The sequence below is a fragment of the Megascapheus bottae genome, chromosome 14, assembly GCF_031878675.1.
Source record: "Megascapheus bottae isolate mThoBot1 chromosome 14, mThoBot2.hap1, whole genome shotgun sequence".
In the NCBI taxonomy this organism is placed as follows: Eukaryota; Metazoa; Chordata; class Mammalia; order Rodentia; family Geomyidae; genus Megascapheus; species Megascapheus bottae.
In genome coordinates, this window is record NC_143522.1 from 50,448,095 (window position 1) to 50,474,872 (window position 26,778).

Sequence of the window (26,778 nt, forward strand, 5' to 3'; positions counted from 1 at the left end):
TTGTCTGAGTAAGGATTATGGGCACTGTGCATTTTTCCACACCACTCCTTAAAGAAATATTTCTATTACCAATTCTCTTATCCTGCAGTTGATGTTCCTTTTTTGAAAAATCTTCAATCATTGTGAGGACAGAATGCACATGAAGTTAGTACTTAATCACTGACTGAACTTTTTTTTTTATGCTAAAACAGTGTCTGATTTGTAGCAGGTACTCCATAAGTATTTGTTAAAGTGATAAATATCATTTAAGATCTTGGACACCAGAGAAATATACTAGGAACAGATATTAAATATTTTTCCGCAGAGAAGCAGTAAACTATTAAGGAACTAAACAATAATATGTGAATGCTGTATTAAAAGTAGGGTTTTACTCAGCCATTGAGAGGTAAAGATTAAAATTGCAGCATTGCTGGAAAATGAATGGAACCAGAGACAGTCATGTCATCATGTTAAGTGATAAAAGCTAGACTCAGAAGACAAATAGAGTTTGCTTTCTCTCATTTGTAAAAATTAGGAGAAGAAAACCAAAGACAAAAATAAGGTCATAAAAATAAAGGGATGATAACTAGAGAGGTAAAAGAGGAAAAAGGGAATCAAAGAACAAAGGAGGGGCAAATATGTCCAAAGTATATTATGGCATGTATAGAAATGCCATGAAACTCTATGTTAGTCAGAATTAATTTAGATCAATAAAAATTAAAAATAATAAAGCATATAGGAGAATTAAAATCCATTTGATTTGGGGAGAAACTAGAAGTAAAACAATTTTATGAGTAACAGTTTTGTTCTTCACATAATTGTTAGTATGCACCTGCTAGCAGTCTTCAAAACACCCCACTCGATTATCACCTTCAAATTAACAACAAAAACATTCACTAAATAATTAGTTTGGGGATACCTGAATCAGCTGCAGTCAATATGAAAACACAGTATAATAACTAAGAAAGCATGTTCCACAGACAGTCTGGAGGTAAGTCCTAGGTATTATTATTAACAACTGTGGGCACCCTTGGTAGATAAGCACTAGAGAATGAAATGTAATAGTGCATGTGCTATCTGTCATATAGTAAGTGTGGAAGAGATCATCACTGTGGTTATTATAAATTCATTAACTACAGAAGTAAAGTAGAAAGTACTACACTGACATGTTCATTCCTTTGTATAATGTCTATCAAGCTGCATACAGGTCCCTATATGTTCATTTCCAGAGAGATTTAAAGAAATCAACTTTAGGGTTTCAAAACACAATAAAAATCAAGAATGACTATTCTAGAGTTGTGAAAGTTATCAAATGTACATTTTTCCCCAAATTATTGCAAAGTGTTTGTGTTTTACCAAAAATTGGTATATATTTCCTATTCTCCTCAGAAAATAGCATAGAATAAAATGTACAGAAATTTAATGCAGACAGTTGAAATCAGAACAAGTTCTGGAAAAAGAGGTGCAATGAAGATATGAAACAGAATTTTAAAATTTAACACAAGACCTAATGAATAAGAAACATAGTCTTCAAAGGGAAACTTAATCCTGCTTAAAGATACGCTAGAAACCTGCAAGATTTGAACTCTCTCCCTCCCTTCCCTTCCCTTCCCTTCCCTTCCCTTCCCTCCCTCCCTCCCTACCTCCCTCCCTCCCTCTCTCTTTCTCTCTCTCTCTCTCTCCCTCAGGCGCTTGCCAATCATGGGCCTTGAACTCGGGGACTGAGTACTGTTCTTGGGCTTTCTCAAAGCCAGAGCTGTACCATGTAAGCCACAGCACCACTTCCGGCTTTTTTTCTATGTATGTGGTATCTAGGAATCAAACCCAGGTCTTTGTACATGCTAGGCAAGCACTCAACCACTAGGCTAAACTCCCGACCCTGGACTACTATTTCTTTATATGTTTGGAAACTATAAATCAGCTCCACTTGAAAATGTTTGTGAATAAGATATGTTTATCTTTAAATCTTTCTTCTCTCAGAGAATTCTAAAGACAGCTCTCAGTCATTTGTGATATCTGGTTTATCAGAGAAATTCTTTAAATGTGTATAGATTGAGCCCTATGCGACTATTTATATTTAACTACTTTGACATATAAAATGTTTCATATGGTTCAGTTTCATTTGTTTTAAATTGTATGGATGTGGTCTTGGGAGAACTAGGGAAGTAAGGAAGTGACTGGAGAAGATGACAATTATTTCTTACGAATGAAATTTTTAGTTCAACTCCTCAAATTTACTGTGTCACAAAACCAAACAGCTTTTGAAGAACTGGAACTACTTCACGTGGAAGGATTAAATTTTCTTCACATTGACACAAAAGACAGGGCAGGCCGGGAGTTTGGCCTAATGGTAGAGTGTTTGCGTAGCATGCACGAAGACCCAGGTTCAATTCCTCGGTACCACATACATAGAAAAAAGCCAGAAGTGGTGCTGAGGCTCAAGTGGTAGAGCCTTGAGAAAGTCCAAGGACAGTGCTTAGGCTCTGAGCTCAAACCCAAGACTGGCAAAAAAAAAAAAAAAAAAAAAAAAGACAAGGGCAATGACACAACATCAAGAAGAAGATGTCAAGGAAATCTACTGCTAACCAACTGAAGAAAACAATGGCTTTCTGCCACTGGACTAGTCACATAGGCAGTGCATGAACAAGACCAGGCAGTTATCTATTACATAAAGCAGTAGATTTTTGGTCCTTTCATCTGTAATCCACACCCCTTCAAAAGAATCTTGTCAAGGCAGGTTCACTAACTAGTTGCAAAATTCTTAGGTTATGAGTCCACAGAAATGCGAAGAGCAAGCAGCTAAGTCCACTAATTAGACAATTTCATGCTTCCCCGCCCCCATCCTTCTTTCAATTGTTCCTTTCTGATTCAGAAGTTTCATTACAATGTGACATTCGACTCATTCTGAGAACACTCAATTTTTCAGGCTTTCCTAATTTGAAAGCCAGATGGCCTCTTCATTGGCCCCAAGACAGAGAAAACAACTAGTTATTAACAATTTTGTTTGGATTCTACTTTTCATTTTCTGGTTTTCAAACAAGCAATTCTATTATTACTGTTGTTCACATATCCTAAACACAGGATAGCAGCTCAGGAAGCAGACTTCCAGCACATCACTGCCTCCCAGGTCCATCTCATTTTCTCCCATCTTCATCCAACATCCCTAGTCCCATCATCTACAGAAAGCAAGTAATTCTAAACTGCTATCTATGTTATAGACTTAGATTTCAGTATGTTATACCAGAAAACTTGAAGTATAGAAACTAGAGATTGCCAGATGCCAGCGCTCACACTTATAATCCTAGCTACTCAGGAAGCCAAGATCTGAAGATGGTGGTTCAAAGCAGGAAAGTCTACGAGATCCTTATCTCCAGTTAACAATCAAAAAACCAGAAGTGAAACTATGGCTCCGTTGTTAGAGTGGAGGAGTGCAAGTCACCCAGGACCTGTGCTCTAGCCCCAATACTGTCACACATGAAAAAGGAAAAGAAAAGAAAAAAGCTGGGCACGGTGTCTCACACCTGTAATCCTAGCTACTCAGGAGGCTGAGATCTGAGGATTGAGGTTCAAAGCCAGCCTGGGCACTAAAGACCTTCAGATTCTTGCCTCCAATTAATCACAAGAAAAGGAGAAATGGGGCTGTGGCTCCAAGGGTAGGGCTGTAGCCTTGAGCTGAAGAGCTCAGGGACAGTGCCCAGGCCCAGAGTTCAAGCCCCATGACCCACAAAAAAAAAAAAAGATAAAAGAAAAAGAAAAAAAAAGCTGTTGGTTAATCTCAACAAAAACAAATGCAGAACATAGAAAGTATTGGCACATTATCATTCCATGAAGATTTATATTTGGGCAAATACATGTGTTTGCAGATGCTGTTTTGACTCAGCGTTAATCATTCTGAATAAATCATTCTGGATTTTTGCTTTGTAATCTGTGTGGCATTCCAAACATTTCTAAGCATTAGGATTGCATCATTTTCTCCTTTTTTTTCTTTAACACAAACATCTATTATATTCCTAATATCAAATTACCCAGTTGTTATTTCAATATTTCTCAATTGCTACGAGCTTGAGATGGGGGGCAGACTAAACCAGTTTTCTTGACCATTGAATTGCGAACTGACATAAGAGGTGGACTAAATTCAGCCAAAGCACAATGAGCCCAACAGTTGGCAGTCAGGCTGTGTGTCTTTTCACAGCTGCAGGAGACAGTTGGTTCTGAGAGCCTCACTACCATCTCCCTGCCAAGATCAGTGCTATGTTTTCATGCATACTCTGCAATTGCCTGTGAGCAAAGAGACTGTGGCAATGCAGTACGGGAATTAGTCTGCTGTAATATTCCCACTTCTAGAATAAAGTTACATGGCTAAAGACCATGATATTTTTTCTGGCTAAGTCCTTTAATAAAACAGAAAGATACTTGCAGTGGATGTTATACTCATCTAGTCCACACACTGCCTTCTGAGCAAGGCACTCATTTCTCTAGTTGTTTATTGTCTCTCAGGTAAGGATCTTCCTGTGAATTATCCTCAGCCACCTCATTCAAGGTTGCAAACTTTTCTGGGAGCTTTCCATATCCACTTCCTGCTCAGTGGAGAGGAGTCACCATTTAATTCCTGGTAGGGGTATCTGGGCTTTTACTGCAGTGGCACTAGATTTAGTTCAGCTTCTGCTTCTGTTTGATTTGCATTTCTTCACCTCTTATTGGTACTCTTCCCTAGGTGTTCACTTCAGTCAATCTGCATGCACAGCTCAAAGCCTCAGAATCAGCTTGCTGGGAACCCAACCTATGACACAAGTAAATTCTCAAATCTCTCATTTGTTTTAAGAAAACTGCTAAACTTCTAATTACTGAATAAATCCCATGAAACTAATTTTCTTGGTTTATTCATAATTGTGATGGCAAATGCTAAAATCTAGAATTTCCATCACACTGTGGTGTGTGCTTCCTAAGAAGAGTCTAATAGCAATGTTTCTGTTTCTTATTCTTAGCCAAACTCTTGCAAGGGAGCAAGGTGAATAAAATTCCTGAAAAATGGAGTGATATGAGCCAAATAACAAAATAAATGATAAAGTCAGTTTATACCCTGGATGGAGGAGCTTTCAATTAACAGTAATTAGGCAGTGAAGGTGGGGCAGGGGTACAGAATTCCTTCTATCTGAATTGGGTGGGAGACAAAGGATGCAATGAGTTGGGAAACTAAGTTCTAGCTAATAGCTATGGATTTAGATTCTTCACTGGAAGGAAGACAAAAAAAAGAAGGTTCAGCATACTCCAATTTAAGAAACAGCACCAAGGTCTTGTGTTCTGGCCCACAGTATTTTTTTCATGGTTGTGGATCAAATAATTTCTTTCTGTCATTATACACTATGAAACACTAAGACCATGGAGAAATATAGAGTTTACATTATTAATGTAACATATTGCCTTAAAATTTTAATTTGAAAATTTTAATAGACATTAGCTAGTATTGTATAGAAGACAAGAATTTGATTATTATTATAATGTGCTGGGGTTGTGGTTCATGTAAATCACCTGCCTATGTGGCAAACATAAGGTCCTGAGTTCACGTACTAATGCTTCCACAAAAAGAGCATAAAATGTAAGTAATACCATAATGTAAATGAATCTGCTTCATATTTATAAATGTATTGAATTTTTAAACTTAAGATCCACAGACGGATTTATTTTAGGCTTCTAAGTTTGTTTTATTTTCCGTCTAAGTTTAAGGCCATTGATTAAATGTCTTAGGAAGTTTAAATAAATTTGAAATAATATTAACTTATGAACTAATTTATTACTAACCAAAAATAACTATAATTGTTCTTATTTTCACTATAAACTTACTAGATTTATAAATAGAATAGCTAGTAAGAGAAAAAAATCAGCCTTTGAATTTTCATGCTATAAAATACAAATTTTAAATTCTTTTTTGTTTCTATTATCAGGAATTTTAAAAGACTGACTTAATACTATCTGTTTAAACTATGATTCTCTTGCTCTCTATCACAGCAAAGTTACATATTTGTCAGCATTTGTGTACCCTAAAATTTCAGAGTTGGCAATTTTTCTCTCCGCTGCCTTGAAAAGATTCCCAGATTATGTATCTGAAAAGATGAAAGTGACAGACCTTTAGGAGAATACTGTCATTGTTTAGATGCTGATGGGAAACAACAGCAGTGATATAATTCCTATAAAATAAATCATTAGAAAGAGAAGAAAAGTAAGCAAATTGCCAAGTATACAATATTATAAATTCAAAATTGTAATGAAAGTCCCTTTCTTGCTTCAATAATGACTTGTTCCATTGGAAGTGGTAGATAAGAAATCTACAAAATAGTTTCTGAAATTTTCATATGCATCTGAATTACTTGAGGACCTTATTAAAATGCAAGTTAAAATGTAAGGAGTATGGAGAACAGACACTTTGGATTCCTAACAGCTCCCGGGTGTTGACTGGTCCATTGACCACACTTTTAATTTTTTTTTTATTTATTTATTTATTTATTTATTTATTTATTTATTTATTTTTGTTACTCATGGAGCTTGAACTTAGAGCCTAGGATCTGTCCCTGAGCTCTTCAGCTCAAGGCTAGCACTGTAGCATTTTGAGCCATAGCTCTACTTCTCTTGTAGTTAATTGGAGACAAGAATCTCATGAACTTTTCCTGCCCTGGCTGACTTTTTCTCTTTTTTTTTTTTCTTTTTCTAGTCCTGGGCTTGAGCTCAGGGCCTGAACACTGTTTTTGGACTTTCTCAAGGCTAGAGCTCTACCACTTGAGCCTCAGCACCACTTCCAGCTTTTTTCTATGTATGTAGTACTGAGGAATCAAACGCGGGTCTTCATGTATGCTAGGCAAGCACTCTACCACTAGGCCAAACTCCCAGCCCTCCAGCTGGCTTTTAACAGGGATCCTCAGATCTCAGCCTGAGTAGCTAGGATTACAGGTGTCAGCTACCAGTGCCCAGCTAAAAAAATCTCTATCAGCTCTATCTAAATATCAGTAACCTGATTAATGTTTTATGGCATTTTTAGTAGTGAAGATTCTGTTGTGGATGGGAGGCAGAAATGAAATAATATTCTGTATAGCCTATCCCAGACCGACTAAGATATTTTATATCAGTACCTATAGCAAGGAAATTAACTTTTTGTCATTTAAATAGTTATTTGTGAAGCTCAAACTGAAGTTAAATTGGTAATTTCTACAGTTTTAGGCTATTTTCTCAAGAAACAGATGTCAATAAATGTTAATTCTGATCATTAGGTAACTCAAATTTCCTTCATTTTGAAATAAGTATAAAATAATCTGCATTTTCAGAACTGAAAAACATCTCTGAGCAGCATTCTGTTGGTGGGCAGAACAATGTGATATGTTTAGAAACTCCTCTTCAAAACAGTGAAGCAGGACAGGGAAGCTGTAAAAAGCATGTTTCTCTAACACTAGATGGTGCTCCAATGCAAGTGAACAATAAAAGTACAACAATTTCCTTCCTTTGCCAACATTCAATTAATGATTTAATTAATCACTAAATCTTGCCCACTTTATTACAGATAAAGATCCAAACTGTCTTGAGTTTACACAACAGATTAATGAACATGTTTTAAAAACTCATTACAGTGGAACACTAATAACCTACTGGTAGTTTAATGTACCCCATAACCTAAGAGTCCTTAATGTACATGCATTACATATATTTGTATGCATCTTTGTTTATAACTCTTCTAAATTATTCAAGTAAATGTTAGTGGTCACTAAGTATGCTACACAGTGATCTATAAAAAAGATGGAGGAAATATCCTTTGGAGATGAATAGTAACACAAAACCTTCCATTGCTCTCACAGGCCTTCTTCAAAGAAACTAGATAAACTGCAAGAGACAACATGTAGAAATCATTTCCTGGCACAAACTCTCATGGCATGAGAGCATGACAGCAAAGCAAGTTCCCAAAGAAACATTAGTACTCAAGGCAAACCACCATTCCAGGAGTAGTAAATAAACAGCGGAAGTTAGTAGATTACCTAGGCAATACTTTTATCCTTAACATCACCACAGAGTTTTAAAACAATGTTTTATACATTCTGGTAATTAAAAAATTATTGAGGTTAACAATAGTCTAATATTTATAACACTTGAATCAAATGTTTGATCAGAAGCAAGACAATAACAATGTTGACAAAGTATGGCTTGGAAGAGTTAAATTGGTTAAGTCTAATTAGAACGTAGGATGTTGTGGGGATTATTCTGCTTACCTTAGAACTTGAGGATATGTGGTACCCAGGAGAAAGAAACATAAAACAAAGATGAGAGGACAACAAAACAGAAAAATAAGAGTCCTGCTATGTAGTTGTTCAGGTTGAGTTACTACTTTTTTAAACAAAGTAGTAACTCAACCTGAACAACTAGATAGTCAGGAGGCAGACATGAGGAGAATAACAGTTTCAAGCCAGGCTAGGCAGAAAGTTCACAAGATATACCACACCTACTTTGTACAACTATTTTGATTCATTAGGTAATTAATTTTTTTAAAAAAGTTCACAAGACCCCAATTTAACTAGTAAAAATTTTGTTAAGGTGCCTCCCTCCCACCTCATGGAAAATGTATAGGAGAGTTACATGTTAAGCTATCACAGGCATAAATTTGAGACCCTTATAGAAAAGTAATGAAAGCAAAAGGGGCTCAGGGCATGACTCAAATGTTAAGAGTAACCTGATAGATGCAAAGCCCTGAGTGGTCCTCCAGTACCACAAAAGTAAAAAAAAAAAGTCAGTCCTACTTTTCAGTTTCACCCTAAACCATGAAAGCATAAATATGTGACCCAACAAAAGCCTTTCATGACACTGGATCTAAGCAAGAGACATAACATCCTTTGGCACCCTATAGCTATCAAATGCAAAACACTGAGATCTCAACTTGAAACCCAAGATCTCTGCCTTAAGGTGCTCCCAATCCAATGTTTTTGTGCTTCATGACAGTGGCAGGCTATCCATTACTACATAAAAGAACAAGTCATTCTCTCATAAGGCTTTGTAATAGTCGCTTCCTAGATAGAAAAAGCAAAGCATATTGAAAAGAAAAATGAAAAACTCAAAAGATAAAAAGTAAAGAATGTTTTTGGTACAAAACTAGTGCTTTTGAATGGCAGCTCATTTCTTTATTGATGTTATTCCTCTAATGGTTGTTTAAAGAACATGTCACATCGTAATCCTAGCTATTCAAGCCAGAATGAGCAGGAAAGTCCACCAGACCCTTACCTCCAATTAACCATCAAAAAGCTAAAAGTAGAACTGTGGTTCAAGAGGTACAGCACTAGCCTTACAAAAAAGAAAATAATAATAATAAAGTATCCTAGACCTTTTTTGTTTGTCTTTGTTTTCTAATACTAAGGTTTGAATTTAGGGTCTTAGGCATATAAGGCAGGTACTCTGCCACCTAAGCAATACCCTCCAGCCCTTTTTTGCTTTTAGTTATGTTTTTAAATAGGGGCCCATATACTTGCCTAATGCCAGCCTCAGACAGCTATCATCCTACCTGTGGCCTCCTTTGGGAAGTATTCAAGTTATTGACTGAGATGGAGGTCTTTGGCTGAAGGTGTGGTGCAAGTGGTAGGGTGTCAGACAAACAAAAGTGCTGAGCAAACACAGGCCCTGTCTAGATTCTATCTTAGGGACGACTTGTAAAAGCTTCCTTTGCTGAAGCTAACACTTAAAGGAAAGTGATCAATGGGGTGAGAATTAGAGTTAGCTGCTAGATATTACCCCTCATCCTAAAACATCACTTGATAAATTGAGAAAGAATAAGAATGTACTGCTAAAAGACAGGATTCTTCTTTTTAAATATAATGATACTGTTATTATACTTACATAAAAATTGCTTCCTTAATATTCTCAAAGGCTAGGTCATTGTCCATATTTCCTCAATCATCTTATATATCTCTTTCTTCTCTTAGTCATTCTCATTCTTTTTCCTATTCTATGAAAGAAATAAGGTAGTTTCCCCCAAACAGTCTAGGTTTGCTAACTGCAACTCCACCACGTTATTTAACATAATTCCTTTCCTGTGTTTTCTGGAAATTGACAGATCATGTTTATGCATTAGTAAATGCAAATGGTTATAAGACTAAGTTATAGGCCAATTTTATCACTCCCAAGATGTCTGACTGCCTCTTTGCAGTCAGTTGCCTCCCTCACCAACATGCACATACTGTAATCTCTAGCAAACACTAATCTGTTTAAAGTCCCTATACTTTGCCTTTTCTGCAATATCATTTAAAAAGAATCATACAGGGTGGAAAGTTTGGCCTAGTGGCAGAGTGTTTGCCTAGCATGCATGAAGACCCACGTTTCATTCCTCGGTACCACAGACATAGAAAAAGCTGGAAGTGGTGCTGTGGCTCCACTGACAGAGCTCTACTCTTGAGAAATCCGAAATCCCAAGGACAGCGCTCAGGCCCTGAGTCCAAGGCCCAGGACTGGCAAAAAAAAAAAGAATCATACAACATATATCTGGCTTAATTTATGTAGCATATGCTTTGTGACATGTATGCAGTGTATATGTAAACTCATTCTATCTATTGCTATGTACTATGCTTTCAGGGATAAATTTTTATTATCTTCTTAACAACTGATAGAGATTTAGGTTATTCCCAGGTAGGATCTACTATGAAAAAGTATTTACTGTTATTAATACTGCATTTTACTTATCTTTTTATATGTCTATATTCCTTCCAGTCATTATTCCTGAAGTTATTTCTTTTATTTCTAGTTCTTTCCTGAGTTATTATCACCTCTTTAAAACCCATTCTTGCTCTCTACTGATAATATTTGAGCATTTCTAGTTTCTATTCTCATTTCTAAATTTTCTTAATTATTTTTGATTCAATTAGAGACATCAGGTATAATTCTAATGCATTTATAAGCATATCTTTGACCATTAATATTTCTCAAGGGAGACAAACAATTACCATCCTAAATAAATTAGCTTTACTTTACATACTTACATTCACACTAAGTTGCCATCAAACAAGCACATAGAATAAGAAGTGGTTTGGGTCACTGAAGAATATTTGATAAATATTCAAATAATAAATTTTCAAGTGGAGCATCTATCTACCTGAAAATCTAATGAAATCCTAAATGGAAAAGCAGGTGATTGTATGGTGCTAAAATGTTAAACAGATCAGTCTTGCAAAGTTTGGGGGTAGGAGGAAGGGGAATGATCTCAAGCAACTGTACAGAAATGTTTAAATTCTCTATTTTGACATAACGTGAGTCCCAATTATATAATTACAGTTTATGGTCTCTCGACAGAGATGAAAATGCAAACAAGAACAATTCAGAAATTTCATGCTTATGATATAGATGAAAAGCATGTGGTCCAGAGACCAGGCCCTGTCTGTACAGCCTCATTAAGGTGCCTGAACTTATCAGGAAGTCACCCTCAGCAAGCATAGAGGGAAGAATTCACAGTGTATTCATCACACAAGTATCTTTCTGTTTGGTTTTACTCTGTCAGCTAGCACTGTGTTAATCCCAGATTAACAAGAAATTTAAGAAACTTTTTCTGTTTATTTTTTGTTTTTTTTTTGAGTTCTGCCTAGCCTAGTACATAGTTGAGTATGGGGAAGGGAATGGTCTTTCTCACCATATTTGATGTACTGAGAACTCAAATATCCAAGTTCAGTATCTGATTACAAGCTGATCTCTACTAAACTAGAGCTGTATAAGGGTTGAATAGTGAAGCAAATAAATAGTGGGTTGGACTCCTAATGATCATACCTGATACTGCTAAAAATGACCTTATACTCCCATCACTTGACAGAATCTATCTCATCTTATTGGATCTACTCAGTGGGTATTAAGATCTATAGAATAGATTAATTCAGTGGTTCTAAAACCTTGTCCACATGAAGGAGCCTCTTTTGTTAGCTTTCTTATTACATCCAAAATTGTCCAATAATAAACTCATGGTTTGAAAGATAATAATTGCTGGATAAATTACTTTTTAAGAAATATTGTGTCACTTGGTGACAGATATAACTACTATGCAGAGGTTCCTGTCCTAAGTAGTGCTGTTATCTCAAGAACTTACTGTAATTCCACAGAAAAGAGAATTTTTAAAAATCAGTTGTAGCAAGTATATTTATTTCCCCATTCATTTTAAGGAGAAATTTTTAATTTTTGCACATGCCATGCTTGATGACAATTTGACAGATACAATGAAATAATATTCCAGGGGAATAATTCTGACATCACACTTCACTTTATCTAGTTGCTTCATGCTCCAGAAAAAAAACCCACAATTTTAAATGAGTAAAAGAAAAATAATTAACACAAAGGAGCAGTTACATGGGGAAAATAACTATTAATTCCAAATCTATTTTTTGTGCTCTAAAAATATGTCACAAAAGAGAAATTTGAGATAGAAAAATACTTGAAATAATGAACATCTGAAGTAAAGAACAAATGCCTAAGCATGTGTATAGGCTACATCTTTTTACCACATGTAAAAATCAAGTTCTTAACTAGTGGCTATAGGAAGCCACTACTCCTTGCTTTGCATTAGTTTGCTTATCTACTATTTTATAGTTGAAAATACCAGCAAGTGCAATCCCCAAGTATTGCCCTGTGGCAAAAGAGTCAGACATGGCCATGTGAAATGCTCTGCTCTGCCTGGAAAACTTAAAACCTTTGGGGTCCTATAGAAAGACAAGCATTCCCACTGGCTTCATTTCTGCACAAGACTTACTGCCCTCTAAATTTAAAAGCACTGGTGCTTTAGAGATCTAGATGAAAAAAAATAACAATAAGGAGGACATCTGTCTTTTCTAGTAGCTGTTGGACATTTTTTAAAAACATCAGATAAAGAGAGATATCCTTAGGGAACACATAAGGGATAAGATTCTGAGGCATATTCAGACAATGTTGGAAGCATTTGGCCATTTAGTTGACTTTACAGGATAAAAAAATCTCCTGTCCAACTTGTGGCTATCTTCATAGCTTTTTGTATCAAATGAAAAAGTGAATTAAGATCCAGAGATGAACTGAAGAAAGACTCCTAAGAGCTTCAGCTTCACCAAATAATTTGTTTCTAAGGAAAAAAGACTAACTTGGAGGCCATTGACAAAATGTATTTATTTTTTAATTTGTCCTAAGGAGTCAGTTTGAAAATTATATTATTTCTACAAGAATTTCAAGTGACTAGTAATAATTTGGCAACCTGATTTCCAAATAACTCAGTTAACTTGTATAAACATTTATTTCACAAATAAAATAGATAAACGTAAGTTGTCAAACTAGGATATATCAACAGTTTAATCTTCATCTAAGAGACCGCAAAAACTCTACCAACTCTGACTACTTTCTTCAAGCTGCGGGATGGAGAATATGAAAACATACTTGTAGAGGGTCAGCAAGCTAGGGTCTTAGATTTTTGCGACTTGATAGAAATGTGAACCTAACACTTCTTTTCCCTTGACTGGGCCTCTGCTCTCTCATTTGTAAAAACAAATTCTCCTCCCATCCTAATATCAAGACAAAAATTAACATACTTTCTTAATGTTTTTTTTTTGCCAGTCCTAAGCCTTGAAATCAGGGCCTGAACACTATCCTTGGGCTTTTTCAGGGATAGAGCTCTACGACTTGAGCCACAGTACTACTTCCGGCTTTTTTTTTCTATGTATGTGGTACTGAGGAATTGAACCTCTATCTTCATGCATGCTAGGCAAGCACTCTACCACTAAGCCAAACTCCAGGCCCCTCTTAATGATTTTTAATAGAAAATCCAACCTTCATATACTATGTCTATACCTACAATAATAAATGTTTCTGAAGCAGAGACACTGCCTAATAAGAAACTATTAAAAAGTCATAGGTTATGATCCCATTATCCCATCCACCAGTCTCTCTTCAGGGTGAAACCAGATCACAAAGCAATCCAAGTTCCTGACTTCCATTCCCACAACTGCCAAACAATTTTAATATAAATATCTCACATAACAGGGTCTATTTCATTTCATCTATTTACTTACTTACTTACTTAGGCTTGCACTTAAAGCCTTCTATTTACTATGTAGGCACTCTACCACTGACATCACATCCACCACTTTTTTTTTTCTGGTCACAAAGCTTCAACACTGAGCCTGGGCACTGTCCCTGAGCAATTCAACTCAAGGCTACCATCCTACCCTGTAAGCCACAGCACCACTTCTGGTTTTCTAGTGGTTAACTGGTGATAAGCATCTCAAGGACTCCAGTGCCCAGGCTAACTCTGAACTGTGATCCTCAGATCTCGGCCTCCTGAGTACTAAGGATTACAGGTGAGAGCCACCATGCCCAGCTTCTACCACCTTTTAAGCTGTATTTTCAGATAGCAAATGACACATTTTGCCCATGTTGATCTTAAATCATGATATTCACAACCTCTACCTCCTAAGTTTCTGGTATTATTAAAGGCACGTCCCAGGTCCAGTCCCTTTTATTTTCTTTAAAGTTTTCAAATATGTATTTTTCCACATATAGATATAGGTATATATACATATAGACACATATATATGTATATATATATATACAAATATTTCATTTGTAGCTCATAAGTACCTAGTGAGGGAAGTTATAGATAGGTACTATTATTTCCATTTCAGAATATAATTTTGTTGTTATAATTAACATGTTCTGCAGAGGGATTACCATTTCATAAGTCAGGTAATAAGTACATTTCTTTTTTTGGACAATGTATTCCTTCCTTCACTTTCCACCAGTTTCCTATTTCCATCCCTATACAGGAGTTACACAGTTCATCTTATACATCTTATATATTGAATAGCATGATTTGCATTTGTTCACCCATTTTGAATGAAATAGTTCAATGAATTTCCACAGCATGTAAAAATGTATTCTTTTCTAAGGTTTCTCTGTTGAGTTTTTGCCTTGTTGATCTGTCCAAAGGTGAGTGGTGTGTTAAAGTCACCAACAATCACTGTGTTTCGATCTATGTATGGTTTCAATGAAAGTAAAGTTTGCTTGATTAAGTTCAGAGCTCCGGGATTTGGTGTGTAGATATTGAGGATGGTTATGTCTTCCTGGAGGAAAGATCCCTTTAGTAGTATGTAGTAACCTTCTTGGTCTTTTCTTACTAATTTTAGTTTGAAGTCTATTTTATCTGCTATGAGGATGGCAACTCCAGCCTGTTTATGGGGGCTGTTAGTTTGATAAAGTTTATTCCAACCTCTCACTTTCAAAAAATGTTTGTTTTGGGGGTAAGGTGTGTCTCTTGAAGACAGCAGAACGATGGATCTTGCTTTTTGATCCAACTAGATAGTCTATGTCGTTTAATTGGAGAGTTAAGTCCATTGATATTGAGAGTCAGGATTGAGAAATATTTATTAGTTCCTGCCATTTTTACAAGCATTCATTAGGGCCTGTATCTTGATAGTTTTTGTGGTACTTAGATGTTATGAGTTTTAGGTGCCATGTCTTTCTCTGTATTACATTTGTGTTAGTTTTCTAGGTGTAGAACATCTTTGAGAATTTTCTGTAGTGTTGGTTTTGTTGCTACATGTTGAAGCTTTTCCTTGGAATGGAATGTTTTTATTGTTCCCCTCAGTTATGAATGAGAGCTTAGCTGGGTACAGTATGCTTGGTTGGTAGTTATTTGACTTCAGGGCATGACACATATCCTTCCAATCTCTTCTTGCTTGCATGGTCTCTGCTGAGAAATCTGGGGTTATTCTGGTTTGTTTGCCTTTATAGGTGATTGTTCTCTTCTACCTGTCTGCTTTTAGGATCCTATCTTTGGCCTCTATTGATCCAGTTCGGATTATAATCTGGCGGTGGGATGTCCATTTCTGGTCAGGTCTGTTTGGGGTTCTAAAAGCTTCTTGTATCTGGATGGGTCTGCCCTTCTGGATATTAGGAAAGTTCTCTGAGATGATTCCCTAAAGTATATTTCCAATACCTTTGACCTCTTTCTCCAGACCTTCCTCAAAACCAATTAGCCTTAAATTAGGCTTTCTATTTGTATCTTGGACCTCCTGTAGCGTTTTCTCATATTTCCTAGATTTGAATTGATTCATTTTCTTTTCCTTCTCTATAACAATGAAATTATCTTCAACCCCAGAAATTCTCTCTTCTGCATCGTCTCACCTGCTATCAAAGCTATCTACTTTATTCTTCATCTCCCTTGCTTCTAATTGCTCATTTTTGATGCCTTGCATCTCTTCTTTTAGATCATGTATGGATTTCTTTAGCTCCTTGATTTCCATTTGAGTGGTTAGCTCAGCAGCTTTATTCTCTTTGGACATTTGTTGGTGTTCAGTCACCTTTTGGTTAGTGGATTATATGAATTCGTCCATTTTTCTTTGAAAAATCTTTATTATGGCCTCCTTTATGGCTTCCACTTTTTCACATATCACCTTGTTTATGGTTTCCTCTTGTTTAGCTATGGCTTCCTCCCTTATCTCTTTCTTTATGTTTTAACATTTTTCATTAATGATGTTTATCAGTTGCATTTGTATACCACTTGGAAGGCTCTCCTCTAGATTTCCCACTGGCTGCTCCATTGCCTGTTTATGTTGGGTGGGAGATGCTATTCTTTGATCTCACATTTTTCATGAGTTTCTTGTTCTGCCCATTTGAAAATGGGAGCAAGATTAATACTAAACAAGATTATAATTTTTCAGATATAACCAGCCTAGACCTTTTTAGTTAGCCGACAATAGATATTAGCTCTTTCAGATTGGTAATAACACTCTCTCTTTCTTTTTATACACTTACATACAAATCTAAATACAATCACAGATGACCAATTTATGACCAAAACAATCTCTACTGTATTTAAGTCCCTCTGGACCTAGAGTATAATTGAATACCTAGATACACAGCATTGCTCAACAACCATCAAATGTAGATCCATGCATTATAAGAGTTGAAGGATGAACAGAGGACCAGAGATAGAAAAATAATATGAAAGACAACAAGGGAGGTAGGAAAAGAATAATACAGGAGTGTAAGAATATTATAGTAATGAAGAAAGGGTATCGTGTAAGGATATCTGACCTAAGGTGATAGACAGGTAGGGTATTTGTGTAGAAAATTTAGATGAACTTAGATAAAACTTATCAAAATAAGAAGAGTAACAAGAAGAATATATAGAGAAAAGAGAGAGGTTGATATAGGAGATTTCAATGATACCAATTTAAGAAAGAAAAAAAAGAAAAAAGAAACAAAACAGCAGCAAAATAAAAGAAAACAAAACACACAGACACACATACACACACAAAACAAAAACAAAAACAAAAGAAAAAAGGTGGGGGGAGATTCCTAACTTTTCTGAGTTCTTACCCAAGAGATACTAGGGTTGAGAACCAGGAGTTTAAAAAGCAGGTGACTGTATCAAAATGGATATCGTTTTTATTCAAACTGTAACCAGAGCTATCACTGTGTTTCTAGGAACGACCACAGTGACAGCAGGATTCCGGGAAAAGAGAGGAGAAAAAAAAAGAAAAAACAGGAATGAATCATAAGATTAGAAAAAAAGATGTAGGTTAAATGGGAAAGAGAAAAATAAGAACATTTAAAAATGCAAATGAAGTGGGATAAAAAAATTAGAAAAGGGTATTCTTCAGTTTTTTGTTTTACGGTTTTTTTGGTGGGGGGAGAGGTTAGGAAACTTGTGTCTCCGCTAAATTCGGGATCTAAACACTTCACAAAATCTTCTCTTGTGATTTGGCTTTGCAGTTTTTCAGATGAGATTGCTTGTTTGGTAAAACAAAGCTGAATGAGTCGGGGGCGGCTTTGTTTACCAGGTCTGCGAGCAGCACAGGCGGATGGACTTCAGCAGCACTGGGACAGGATTTCTGGCTAAGGGATCTCTGGGAAATCCTTTGCCAGTTAGAAAGGTGGCGCTGTCAGCAACACCTCTCAGGCTCCGATTGCTTTGACCTGGGTCTTTGCCAACCATCAAGATGGTGCTGCTCTCAGCTTGTGGGGGAGGGGCTCCCTCCCAATGCTGTTCCAGAGCAGAAGCGGAAACTTCTCCTGGGAGCTACTCACAAATCACTGGATTCTCTGGTTCCTTGAAGCTGGGAGGTCCGTGCACAGCTGGGTGTTGGCCCTGGACTCACTCAAGCTCTGTGTAGCTCTGTCTGCAGCCGGCGGGTCTACGCTGCTGTGGAGAGCTTTCTCTGCTCTGATTCAGAAGAGCCTTTGTCTCCCTGGCAGCTCTGTGGAGCTCCAAGCTCTCTTTTTACGCTGGTATTCTTCCTTTTTTTTTCCTTTTTTTCTTCTCTGCCTGAATTCTTTAGGATCAATTTCTGTTAGAGGACTGTCTCCTGCACTGCCAGTACATGAATCTTGGCAGGAGCTCAGTATGTCTCACCCTGAACCGCCGCCATCTTCTGCTGATCTCCTATATAGACCATCTAGATCTAACAGACATCTGAAGATTATTCCACCAAGCAACAACACAATATATGTTTTTCTCAGCAGCACATGGAACATTTTCCAAAATAGACCACATTTTAGGGCATAAAACAAACCTGGACAGATTCAGAAACACAGAAATTATTCCCTGCACTCTCTCAGACCACAAGGGCATCAAATTGGAACTGAACACACATCTCCACCAACAAAAACCCTGTAACTCATGGAGATTGAACAACACATTGTTAAATCACCAATAGGACATCGAAGAGATCAGAACAGAAATCCAACAGTTTATGAAATTTAACAAAAAGGAGCACACAAACTACCAGCTCCTTTGGGACATGGCAAAGGCAGTACTCAGAGGAAAATTTATAGCTCTGAGTGCCTACAATAACAAATTGGAAAAATCGCAAACAAACAATTGAATGTGTCACCTTAAGCTCCTGGAAAAAGAGCAATAAACCACCCCTAATCCCACTAGAAGGAGGCAGATTATTAAAATCAAAGCAGAATTAAATGAATTGGAATCCAAAAAAACTATAGAAAGAATCAACAAAACAAGGAGTTGGTTCTTTGAAAAAATAAACAAAATTGACAAACCCTTAGCAAATCTTACCAAAAAAAAGAAGGGAGCATACTGAAATAAACAAAATCACAGAAGAAAATGGTAATATCATTACAGAAATCACCAAGATCCAGAGTATCATGAGGGAATACTTCTCAAACCTTTACGCCAAGAAATTTGAGAATCTAGAAGAAATGAACGAATTCCTAGACAGCATTAACATACACACACTGAACCAAGAAGAACTAACTCAACTAAACAGGCCTATTTCAAGCACTGAAATAGAAATGGCATTAAGAGACTCTCCACCTAAGAAAAGCCCAGGGCCAGATGGATTCACAGCTGAATTGTATAAGGTCTTCAAAGCAGAGCTCACACCAATACTCCTCAAGCTCTTCAACGAAATTGAAAATGAAGGCTCTTTACCAAACTCATTCTATGAAGCCAGTATAACCCTCATCCCCAAACCAGACAGAGATTCATCAAAGAAAGAAAACTACAGACCTATTTCTTTGATGAACATGGATGCAAAACTTCTCAACAAAATAATGGCCAACCGTCTACAACAACTCATCAAAAAAATTATACACTATGATCAAACAGGTTTCATCACAGGGAGGCAAAGCTGGTTCAACACATGCAAATCAATCAATATAATTCAACACATCAACAGGAGCAGGGACAAAAATCACAGGATTCTCTCAATAGATGCAGAAAAGGCATTTGACAAGACCCAACACCCCTTTATGTTAAAAGCTCTGAAGAAACTAGGAATCCATGGAACATTCCTCAATATAATAAAGGCTGTGTATGACAAATGCACAGCTAGTATTATACTTAATGGCTAAAAGCTAAAGCCATTCCCCCTAAAATCAGGAATGAGACAAGATGCCCACTCTCTCCACTCCTCTTCCACATATTATTAGAATTCTTAGCCAGTGCAATAAGGCAAGAGGCACGCATAAAGGGGATCCAAATAGGGAAAGAGGAAGTAAAACTTTCCCTCTTTGCAGATGACATGATCCTGTAATTAAAGAATCCTATAGACTCTACTTCCAAGCTCTTTGAGCTGATTCAAAACTTTGGAAGGGTAGCAGGGTATAAAATTAACCCTCAAAAATCAACTGCCTTCCTCTAAGCCAACAGTGAGAGGAATGAGGCAACAATCAGGAAAGCAACTCCTTTTGCAAGAGCCTCAAAGAAAATAAAGTACCTAGGAATTACCTTAACTAAGAACTAAGTTTTGATGAAAACTTTAAAACCCTGAAAAAGGAAATTAAAGCAGAACTGAGGAAATGGAAAAACCTCCCATGCTCCTGGATTCGAAGAATCAATATCGTGAAAATGACAGTCTTGCCAAGGGCTATCTACAAATTCAATGCAATACCCATCAATATCCCAATGTCATTCTTTAAAGAAATAGAAGAGGCAATCCAAAATTTCATATGGAATAATAAAAGACCCAGTAGAGTAAAAAACACTTCTTAGCAGAAAGAACATAGCAGGAGGAATTTCAATACCAAACTTTAGACTCTATTACAGAGCTATAATTATCAAAAGAGCTTGGTACTAGCACAAGAACAGGCCTGAAGACTAATGAAATAGAACTGAGGACCCAGATATTAAACCACAGACCTATGGCCACCTAATCTTTGACAAGGGAGCCAAAACAATAGAATGGAAGAAAGATAGCCTCTTCAACATGTGGTGCTGGCAGAACTGATTAAGTACCTGCAGAAAACTAAAGTTGGATCCTTCTTTGTCACATTGTACTAGAATTAACTCCAAATGGATCAAAGACCTGGAGATAAAAGCCAACACTCTGAACACTTTACAAGAAGGAATAGGAGATACACTAGGCCTCCTTGGCACAGGTCAAAACTTTCTTAATAAGGACCAAGAATCACAACAAATCAGAGAAAGGCTGGATAAGTGGGACTGCATTAAACTGCAGAGCTTTTGTATGGCAAAGGACATAGCTAGTAAACTAATTACGAAGCCTAAAGAGTGGAAGAAGATCTTCACCAACCATACAAAACATCTCAAAAAATTGAATCAATCCAAAATTAATCTCCAAAGAAACAACCATCCCATTAAAAGATGGGCGAAAGACTTAAAGAGAGTCTTCTCTGAAGAAGAAATAAAAATGTCAAGAAAACTAATAACAACAGATGCTGGAGGGGATGTGGTCAGGAGGGATCACTACTACACTTTGGAGGGAGTGCAAACTCATTCAACCACTATGGAAAGCAGTATGGCAGTTCCTCAAAAGACTAAACATAGAGCTCCCCTATGACCCAGCAATTCCACTACTACCCAATCATCCAGAAAGAAGGACATACTAAATCTACTAGCACAACAATGTTCATTGCAGCACTATTTACCATAGCAAAGATATGGAACCAACCTAGATGTCCCTCAGTTGATGAATGGATCAACAAGATGTGGTATTTATACACAATGGAATTCTATGCTGCTGTCAGAAAGAATGACATTTCCCCATTTGTTAGGAAATGGAAAGACTTAGAAAAGATCATACTTGGCTGGGAGTTTGGCCTAGTGGTAGAGTGCTTGCCTAGCATGCACGAAGACCCGGGTTCGATTCCTTGGTACCACATACTTAGAAAAAGCCAGAAGTGGTGCTGAGGCTCAAGTGGTAGAGTTCTAGCCTTGAGAAAGCTCAGGCCCTGAGCTTAAGCCCAAGACTGGAAAAAAAAAAAAAAGAAAAGATCATACTAAGTGAAGTAAGCCAGACTGAAAGGAACATAGGCTCACTGGTTTCCCTCACTCGTCATAATCAGTAGAAACCTTGGGCTCTCCTAGCAGAGATTTGCAATAGAGCAAAACCTTGATACAAAATGTCATATAGGAGGACACTGAATGAAAGGATCTCTAGGATTTAGAAACATAAGTCATATAATGAATGATTGTTGTTCTTAAGGCACTATGTTATCTCTCATCTCTTTTGCTGTCCCTTGGTTATCTCATATTGTTACAGTATCTCACTTTCTTACCTGATATATATGATATATTTGTATTTGGTTATTTGAAATTGGATAGGGAACGGGGGAAAACAAGATGAGGGGTGGGGGTGTGGGGGAGGGAAATGGGGACCAAGACATATGAAAGGGTATCAATGTATGGGAATTAATGCATCATCTATCTGGCAAATATCATGTAACCCTTCTATTAATTACAATAAAAATATATGGAAAAATGTATTCTTATGATCAATCAATATTAATATATCCTCTGGAATTCAGCTCAGCAATATATACAAAAATGTATCAATATGTACCTATTTCAAAAATTTTAGACAAGTACACAAAACTGTATACTCAAAAATAATAATCACATCAACAGAAGAGTAGGAAAACAAAACAGGATCCCAAGAGTAGAATACAATAAAACCTTACCAATAACAGCATAGACTTTGGGTTAATAAAATGGAAATATGACATGACATCTTCTACTTAGAGAAAAAGAGTGGAGAAGAAAAGCTATAACGTTAATCAGCTCTATATGATAGAATAGAATTATAAAAAAATCATTCCTATGTTGTACAGCAAAGATGTCACTAAACCGTATTAAAAATGTGAGCAGTATGACTGAGGAACTGAAGTACTGTTTGTGTGATTTCACTTTAAATTCTTTACAATTAAGGAGCTACATGTGAGTAGAGGCTACCATATAACAGTTGACAGTTATTTTATGTTACTTTATACTCTGAAAAATACATAGAATAAACAGAAATAATGATGTTGTTCAACCTGTGTCTATGTTTCAACCAGATGATACAAGAATAAATTAACCAAAAACAGCTTTACTTGAGGATTATTATGTCTCCAATGTGAGGCTCAGTACACATTGTATATGTGTGCTTTCTGTACTTGGGCATGATTGTGCTAAATTGGAAAGTTTCCTAGATACCAGTCCACAAGCTAGCAAATAAATTGCTTTGTGCCAAGAAATCTGTACCTTTTGTGCTAGCTCTGAAGAACAGCCCAGAAAATAAGGGTGATAAATGGAAGGAAGCAGAAAATAAATGGTAAGCACAGAAAATAAGACCATACCTTTTGAAAGGATAACAAATTTTACAAATCATTGAATGGATTTGTAATAATTAGGAAGCTCATGTTTTCTACTTACACTTTTATTATAATAAAATTTAATAAAACAACAAAACATCTCGTTGTTTCATATGCCAGGCAGTGTAGACTTCAATTTTGTAAAATCATACAAACTAGCTAAAGGCTAATTTAACTTTTCAGACTTGCACAAAACAGGAGGCAATGTTTGTTCGAAGGTGCTTCAAAACTCCAATCTATCTAGCATCATGGGGAAGCAGGACAACCGGGTGGCCTACATGAATCCAAAAGCAATGACCAGATCAAGGGAGCCAATCCAGTCTTTGGGGCCAAAGATCCAGGATTATCTAAATCAACCAAGACCTACCTGGGAGGAAGTAAAAGAACAACTAGAAAAGAAAAAGAAAGGTTCCAAGGCTTTGGCTGAATTGGAAAAAAAAATGAATGAGAACTGGAAGAAAGAGTTAGAAAAACAGAGGGAAAAATTATTAAGTGGAAATGAGAGCTCATCTAAAAAAAGACAGAGAAAGAAAAAAAGAAAAGAAGAAATCTGATAGTATTCGTCTTCTTCATCAAGCTCTGATTCTTCTAGCAGTTCTTCAGATTCTAAAGATGAGGATAAGAAACAAGCAAAAAAGGAGAAAGAAAAAGAAGAACCGTTCACATAAATCTTCTAAAAGCTCTATATCAGAAACTGAGTTGGATAGTAAGGATAGTTTTAAAAAGAAAAAGAAATCAAAGGATGTGACTGAGAAAGAAAAGGACATTAAAGGACTTGGCAAGAAAAGAAAGATGTATCCCTTATCATCTGAGTCCTTGTCTGAATCAGATTATGCTGAGGAAGTATGAGCAAAAATAAAGAAAAGCAGTGAAGAATGAGAAAGAACAGAAAAGACAAAAAAAAGAGAGAAACATAGTAAGAAGAAGAAAAAGAAGGCTGCTAGTTCAAGGTCTGATTCATCATAATAGAAAAACCAGGATTCCCTTAAAGAAAGTGCAATGTCTAAGAAAATTTCAACTGTGAAAATTATGACATATTTACTAAGATGCATGAACTTTCTTGTTTCTAAAATTATTCCTGGACTCTACAGTAGCTATTCCGATGCTACTGTGTGGAAGGCTATGATTGCTGCCTGCTTTTTGAGCGTCTACTTTCTCCTCTGTGCTTGATAACTCTGGGAGATATTACACTGCAGTCATGCCAGTTGTTAAGACATTTGGGAATAAAGCTAATACTTTTGACTAGATTTATCTCCAGATAAATAGAAATTGCATCTAAGTTCATCTTTAAGATGCAGTCAGAAATAACCAGATGATCTAGTTAAAATTGAAATAGTGATTACATTAATACTTCAGAAATCCTTACTGTGTAGATAAGTGTATTTTAATTACCCCCCTTCCCCCGTATACTTATTTACCTGGAAAGGCAGGAGGGTGGTTTGCTATCTAGCTAGCAGAATAGTGTGCCTTTGATCCTCACACATCCTGTTTTTGTGGACACAGCAGCCATGCTACCTGGGGAGTTTAGAGCTCGGTGCCAGCAGTCTTGTCCTTTACTGAGCTTGTAACATCCTTGGATTTTGTATGCTGCTTTGAGTGAACCAGAGATGTGAAGTCCTTTGCAGCATGAGAAAACCCCCAAATCTCGGGAATTTAACCGCCTCCTCAATAATAACTGAATGTTTTTTAGCATTAGAATGCGTTATGTTGTTTGAATTTTTATTACAACTTGACATTGAAGAGGAATAGTTTCAAATAGACACTGGTACTTTTGAAATTGGTAGTTGAAGATTCTTAAACGCATGTTTTATACTGTTAAGTTTTAACCAGTCAAAAAAAATTTATGTATGGGCCGGGAGTTTGGCCTAGTGGTAGAGTGCTTGCCTAGCATGCATGAAGACCCGGGTTTTATTCCTCGGTACCACATACATAGAAAAAAAGCCAGAAATGGTGCTGAGGATCAAATGATAGAGCTCTAACCTTGAGAAAGTCCAAGGACAGTGCTCAGGCCCTGAGCTCAAGCCCACAACTGGCAAAAAATAAAATAAAATTATGTAACCAGTGATTATTAGCTTTATTTTTTGTATGAATTTTGATTAGGGTGAATGTTTAGCTTTTGTTAACTCCTTACTCTTGCTATCTTACATTCATTACAATGTTTAATGGCACATTTGCCAAGATATTTAGTATGTAAAAAGCAGGGATTTTATTTTTTTAAACAGCTTCATATTGAAGCTGGGACCATACACAAGTTGAGTGCAGGCTTGATATGCTGTATCTTGTTATATAAAGCTGTTGCCAGAATCTTACTAAATATATTTTAAAAGTTTGTTGTCTTTGTATGTTAGTAACAAACTATAAGTTAACTTTTAAGTGAGAATTATATTACTTCTCTTACTGTGTCATTTTACTAAGATTTTGTACCTCATATCTCCTGCTGAATTATTAGGAATGTTAAAAAGAACTGATAAATTGTTTTCATTTTATATTTTTATATAATCACGAAATAAGAAACGCAATTTGATGTACAATTTTACCTGTTTCAGAAGATTTGCTAATTATAGTGTTATATGCAAAGAGCATTTTGGCATGACAAAGGCTGAATAAATAGCTATATTACTTTAAAAAAAAACTCCAATCTATTTGAAAATATAAAGCATTTCCCCTGTGTCAACCAGGTAGTTGAGACACAATAATGAAACTACTTTCATAATTTACATTTTTTCAATATTTGTCTATTAACAGGCTACAGAAAAACAGTCTTTTGTCTTTAGTGCCTGGGCTGGCTTTGAACCACAAATCTCAGATCTCAGCCTCCTGAGTAGCTAGGATTACAGGCATGAGCCACCGCACCTGGCCAGAAGAACATTCTCTTTTTTTTTTTTTTTTTTTTGGCCAGTCCTGGGCTTGACCTTAGGCCCTGAGCACTGTCCTTGTACTTTCTCAAGGCTAGAGCTCTAGCAGTTGAGCCTTAGCAACACTTCTGGCTTTTTTTCTATGTATGTGGTACCAAGGAATCGAACCTGGGTCTTCGTGCATGGTAGACAAGCATTCTACCACTAAGCCAAACTCAGAGCCCCAGAAGAATATTCTTATAAATAACATTTTAGATGTTTAGGGTTTAAATAATATTACTAAAGACTAAATTGACCCAAAATTCTACCATTCTTAATAGTGTAACTACAATTAACCAAAGTCCTCAATTGGATCTACTCTCCCATGCCACTTTTAGGGAAAAAAAATCCTGAGAAAAGACAAGGAAAGAGCAAACTGTCAATATAAATCACTGTAATTCATTTCAATCTGTTTTACTTTACAATGAAAAAATGATGCTCCAGTAATAACTTTAAAAACTATTATATCCTTAACCCTGGGAAAGATTCAAATATATTCGATACTGTACACATAAAATTTGTGTGACCAAGTATACTAAGAATGCATTTTATTCCATTAACTTCAGTTTAAAAAAGAAAGTGTCCTTCTCCATGTAGATCTGGCTAACACTATTTTTGTTGCATTTTAAATCTAAAAGTATATTATAGAAGACAGAATATTATGACTGGTAGTACACATAGTTGCCACAAATGTAAGGCAAACACACACACACACACACACACACACACACACACAGTCACAAAATCACTAATATTTATACATCAACTGTAGAATTCTTTTTTTTTTTTTGCCAGTCCTGGGCTGGAGCTCTGTCCTTGGACTTTCTCAAAGCTA

At 36.4% G+C, this 26,778-nt stretch overlaps 1 protein-coding gene and 1 pseudogene across 3 annotated transcripts in view; one reads left to right on the top strand and one right to left on the bottom strand.

Annotated features, from left to right (window-relative positions):
• Window positions 1-26,778, bottom strand: part of Akap6 (A-kinase anchoring protein 6) — a 461,670-nt gene that overhangs the window by 327,508 nt on the left and 107,384 nt on the right. The window lies entirely within an intron of this gene.
• On the top strand, window positions 23,298-24,015 carry LOC150055232 (protein FAM133B pseudogene; annotated as a pseudogene).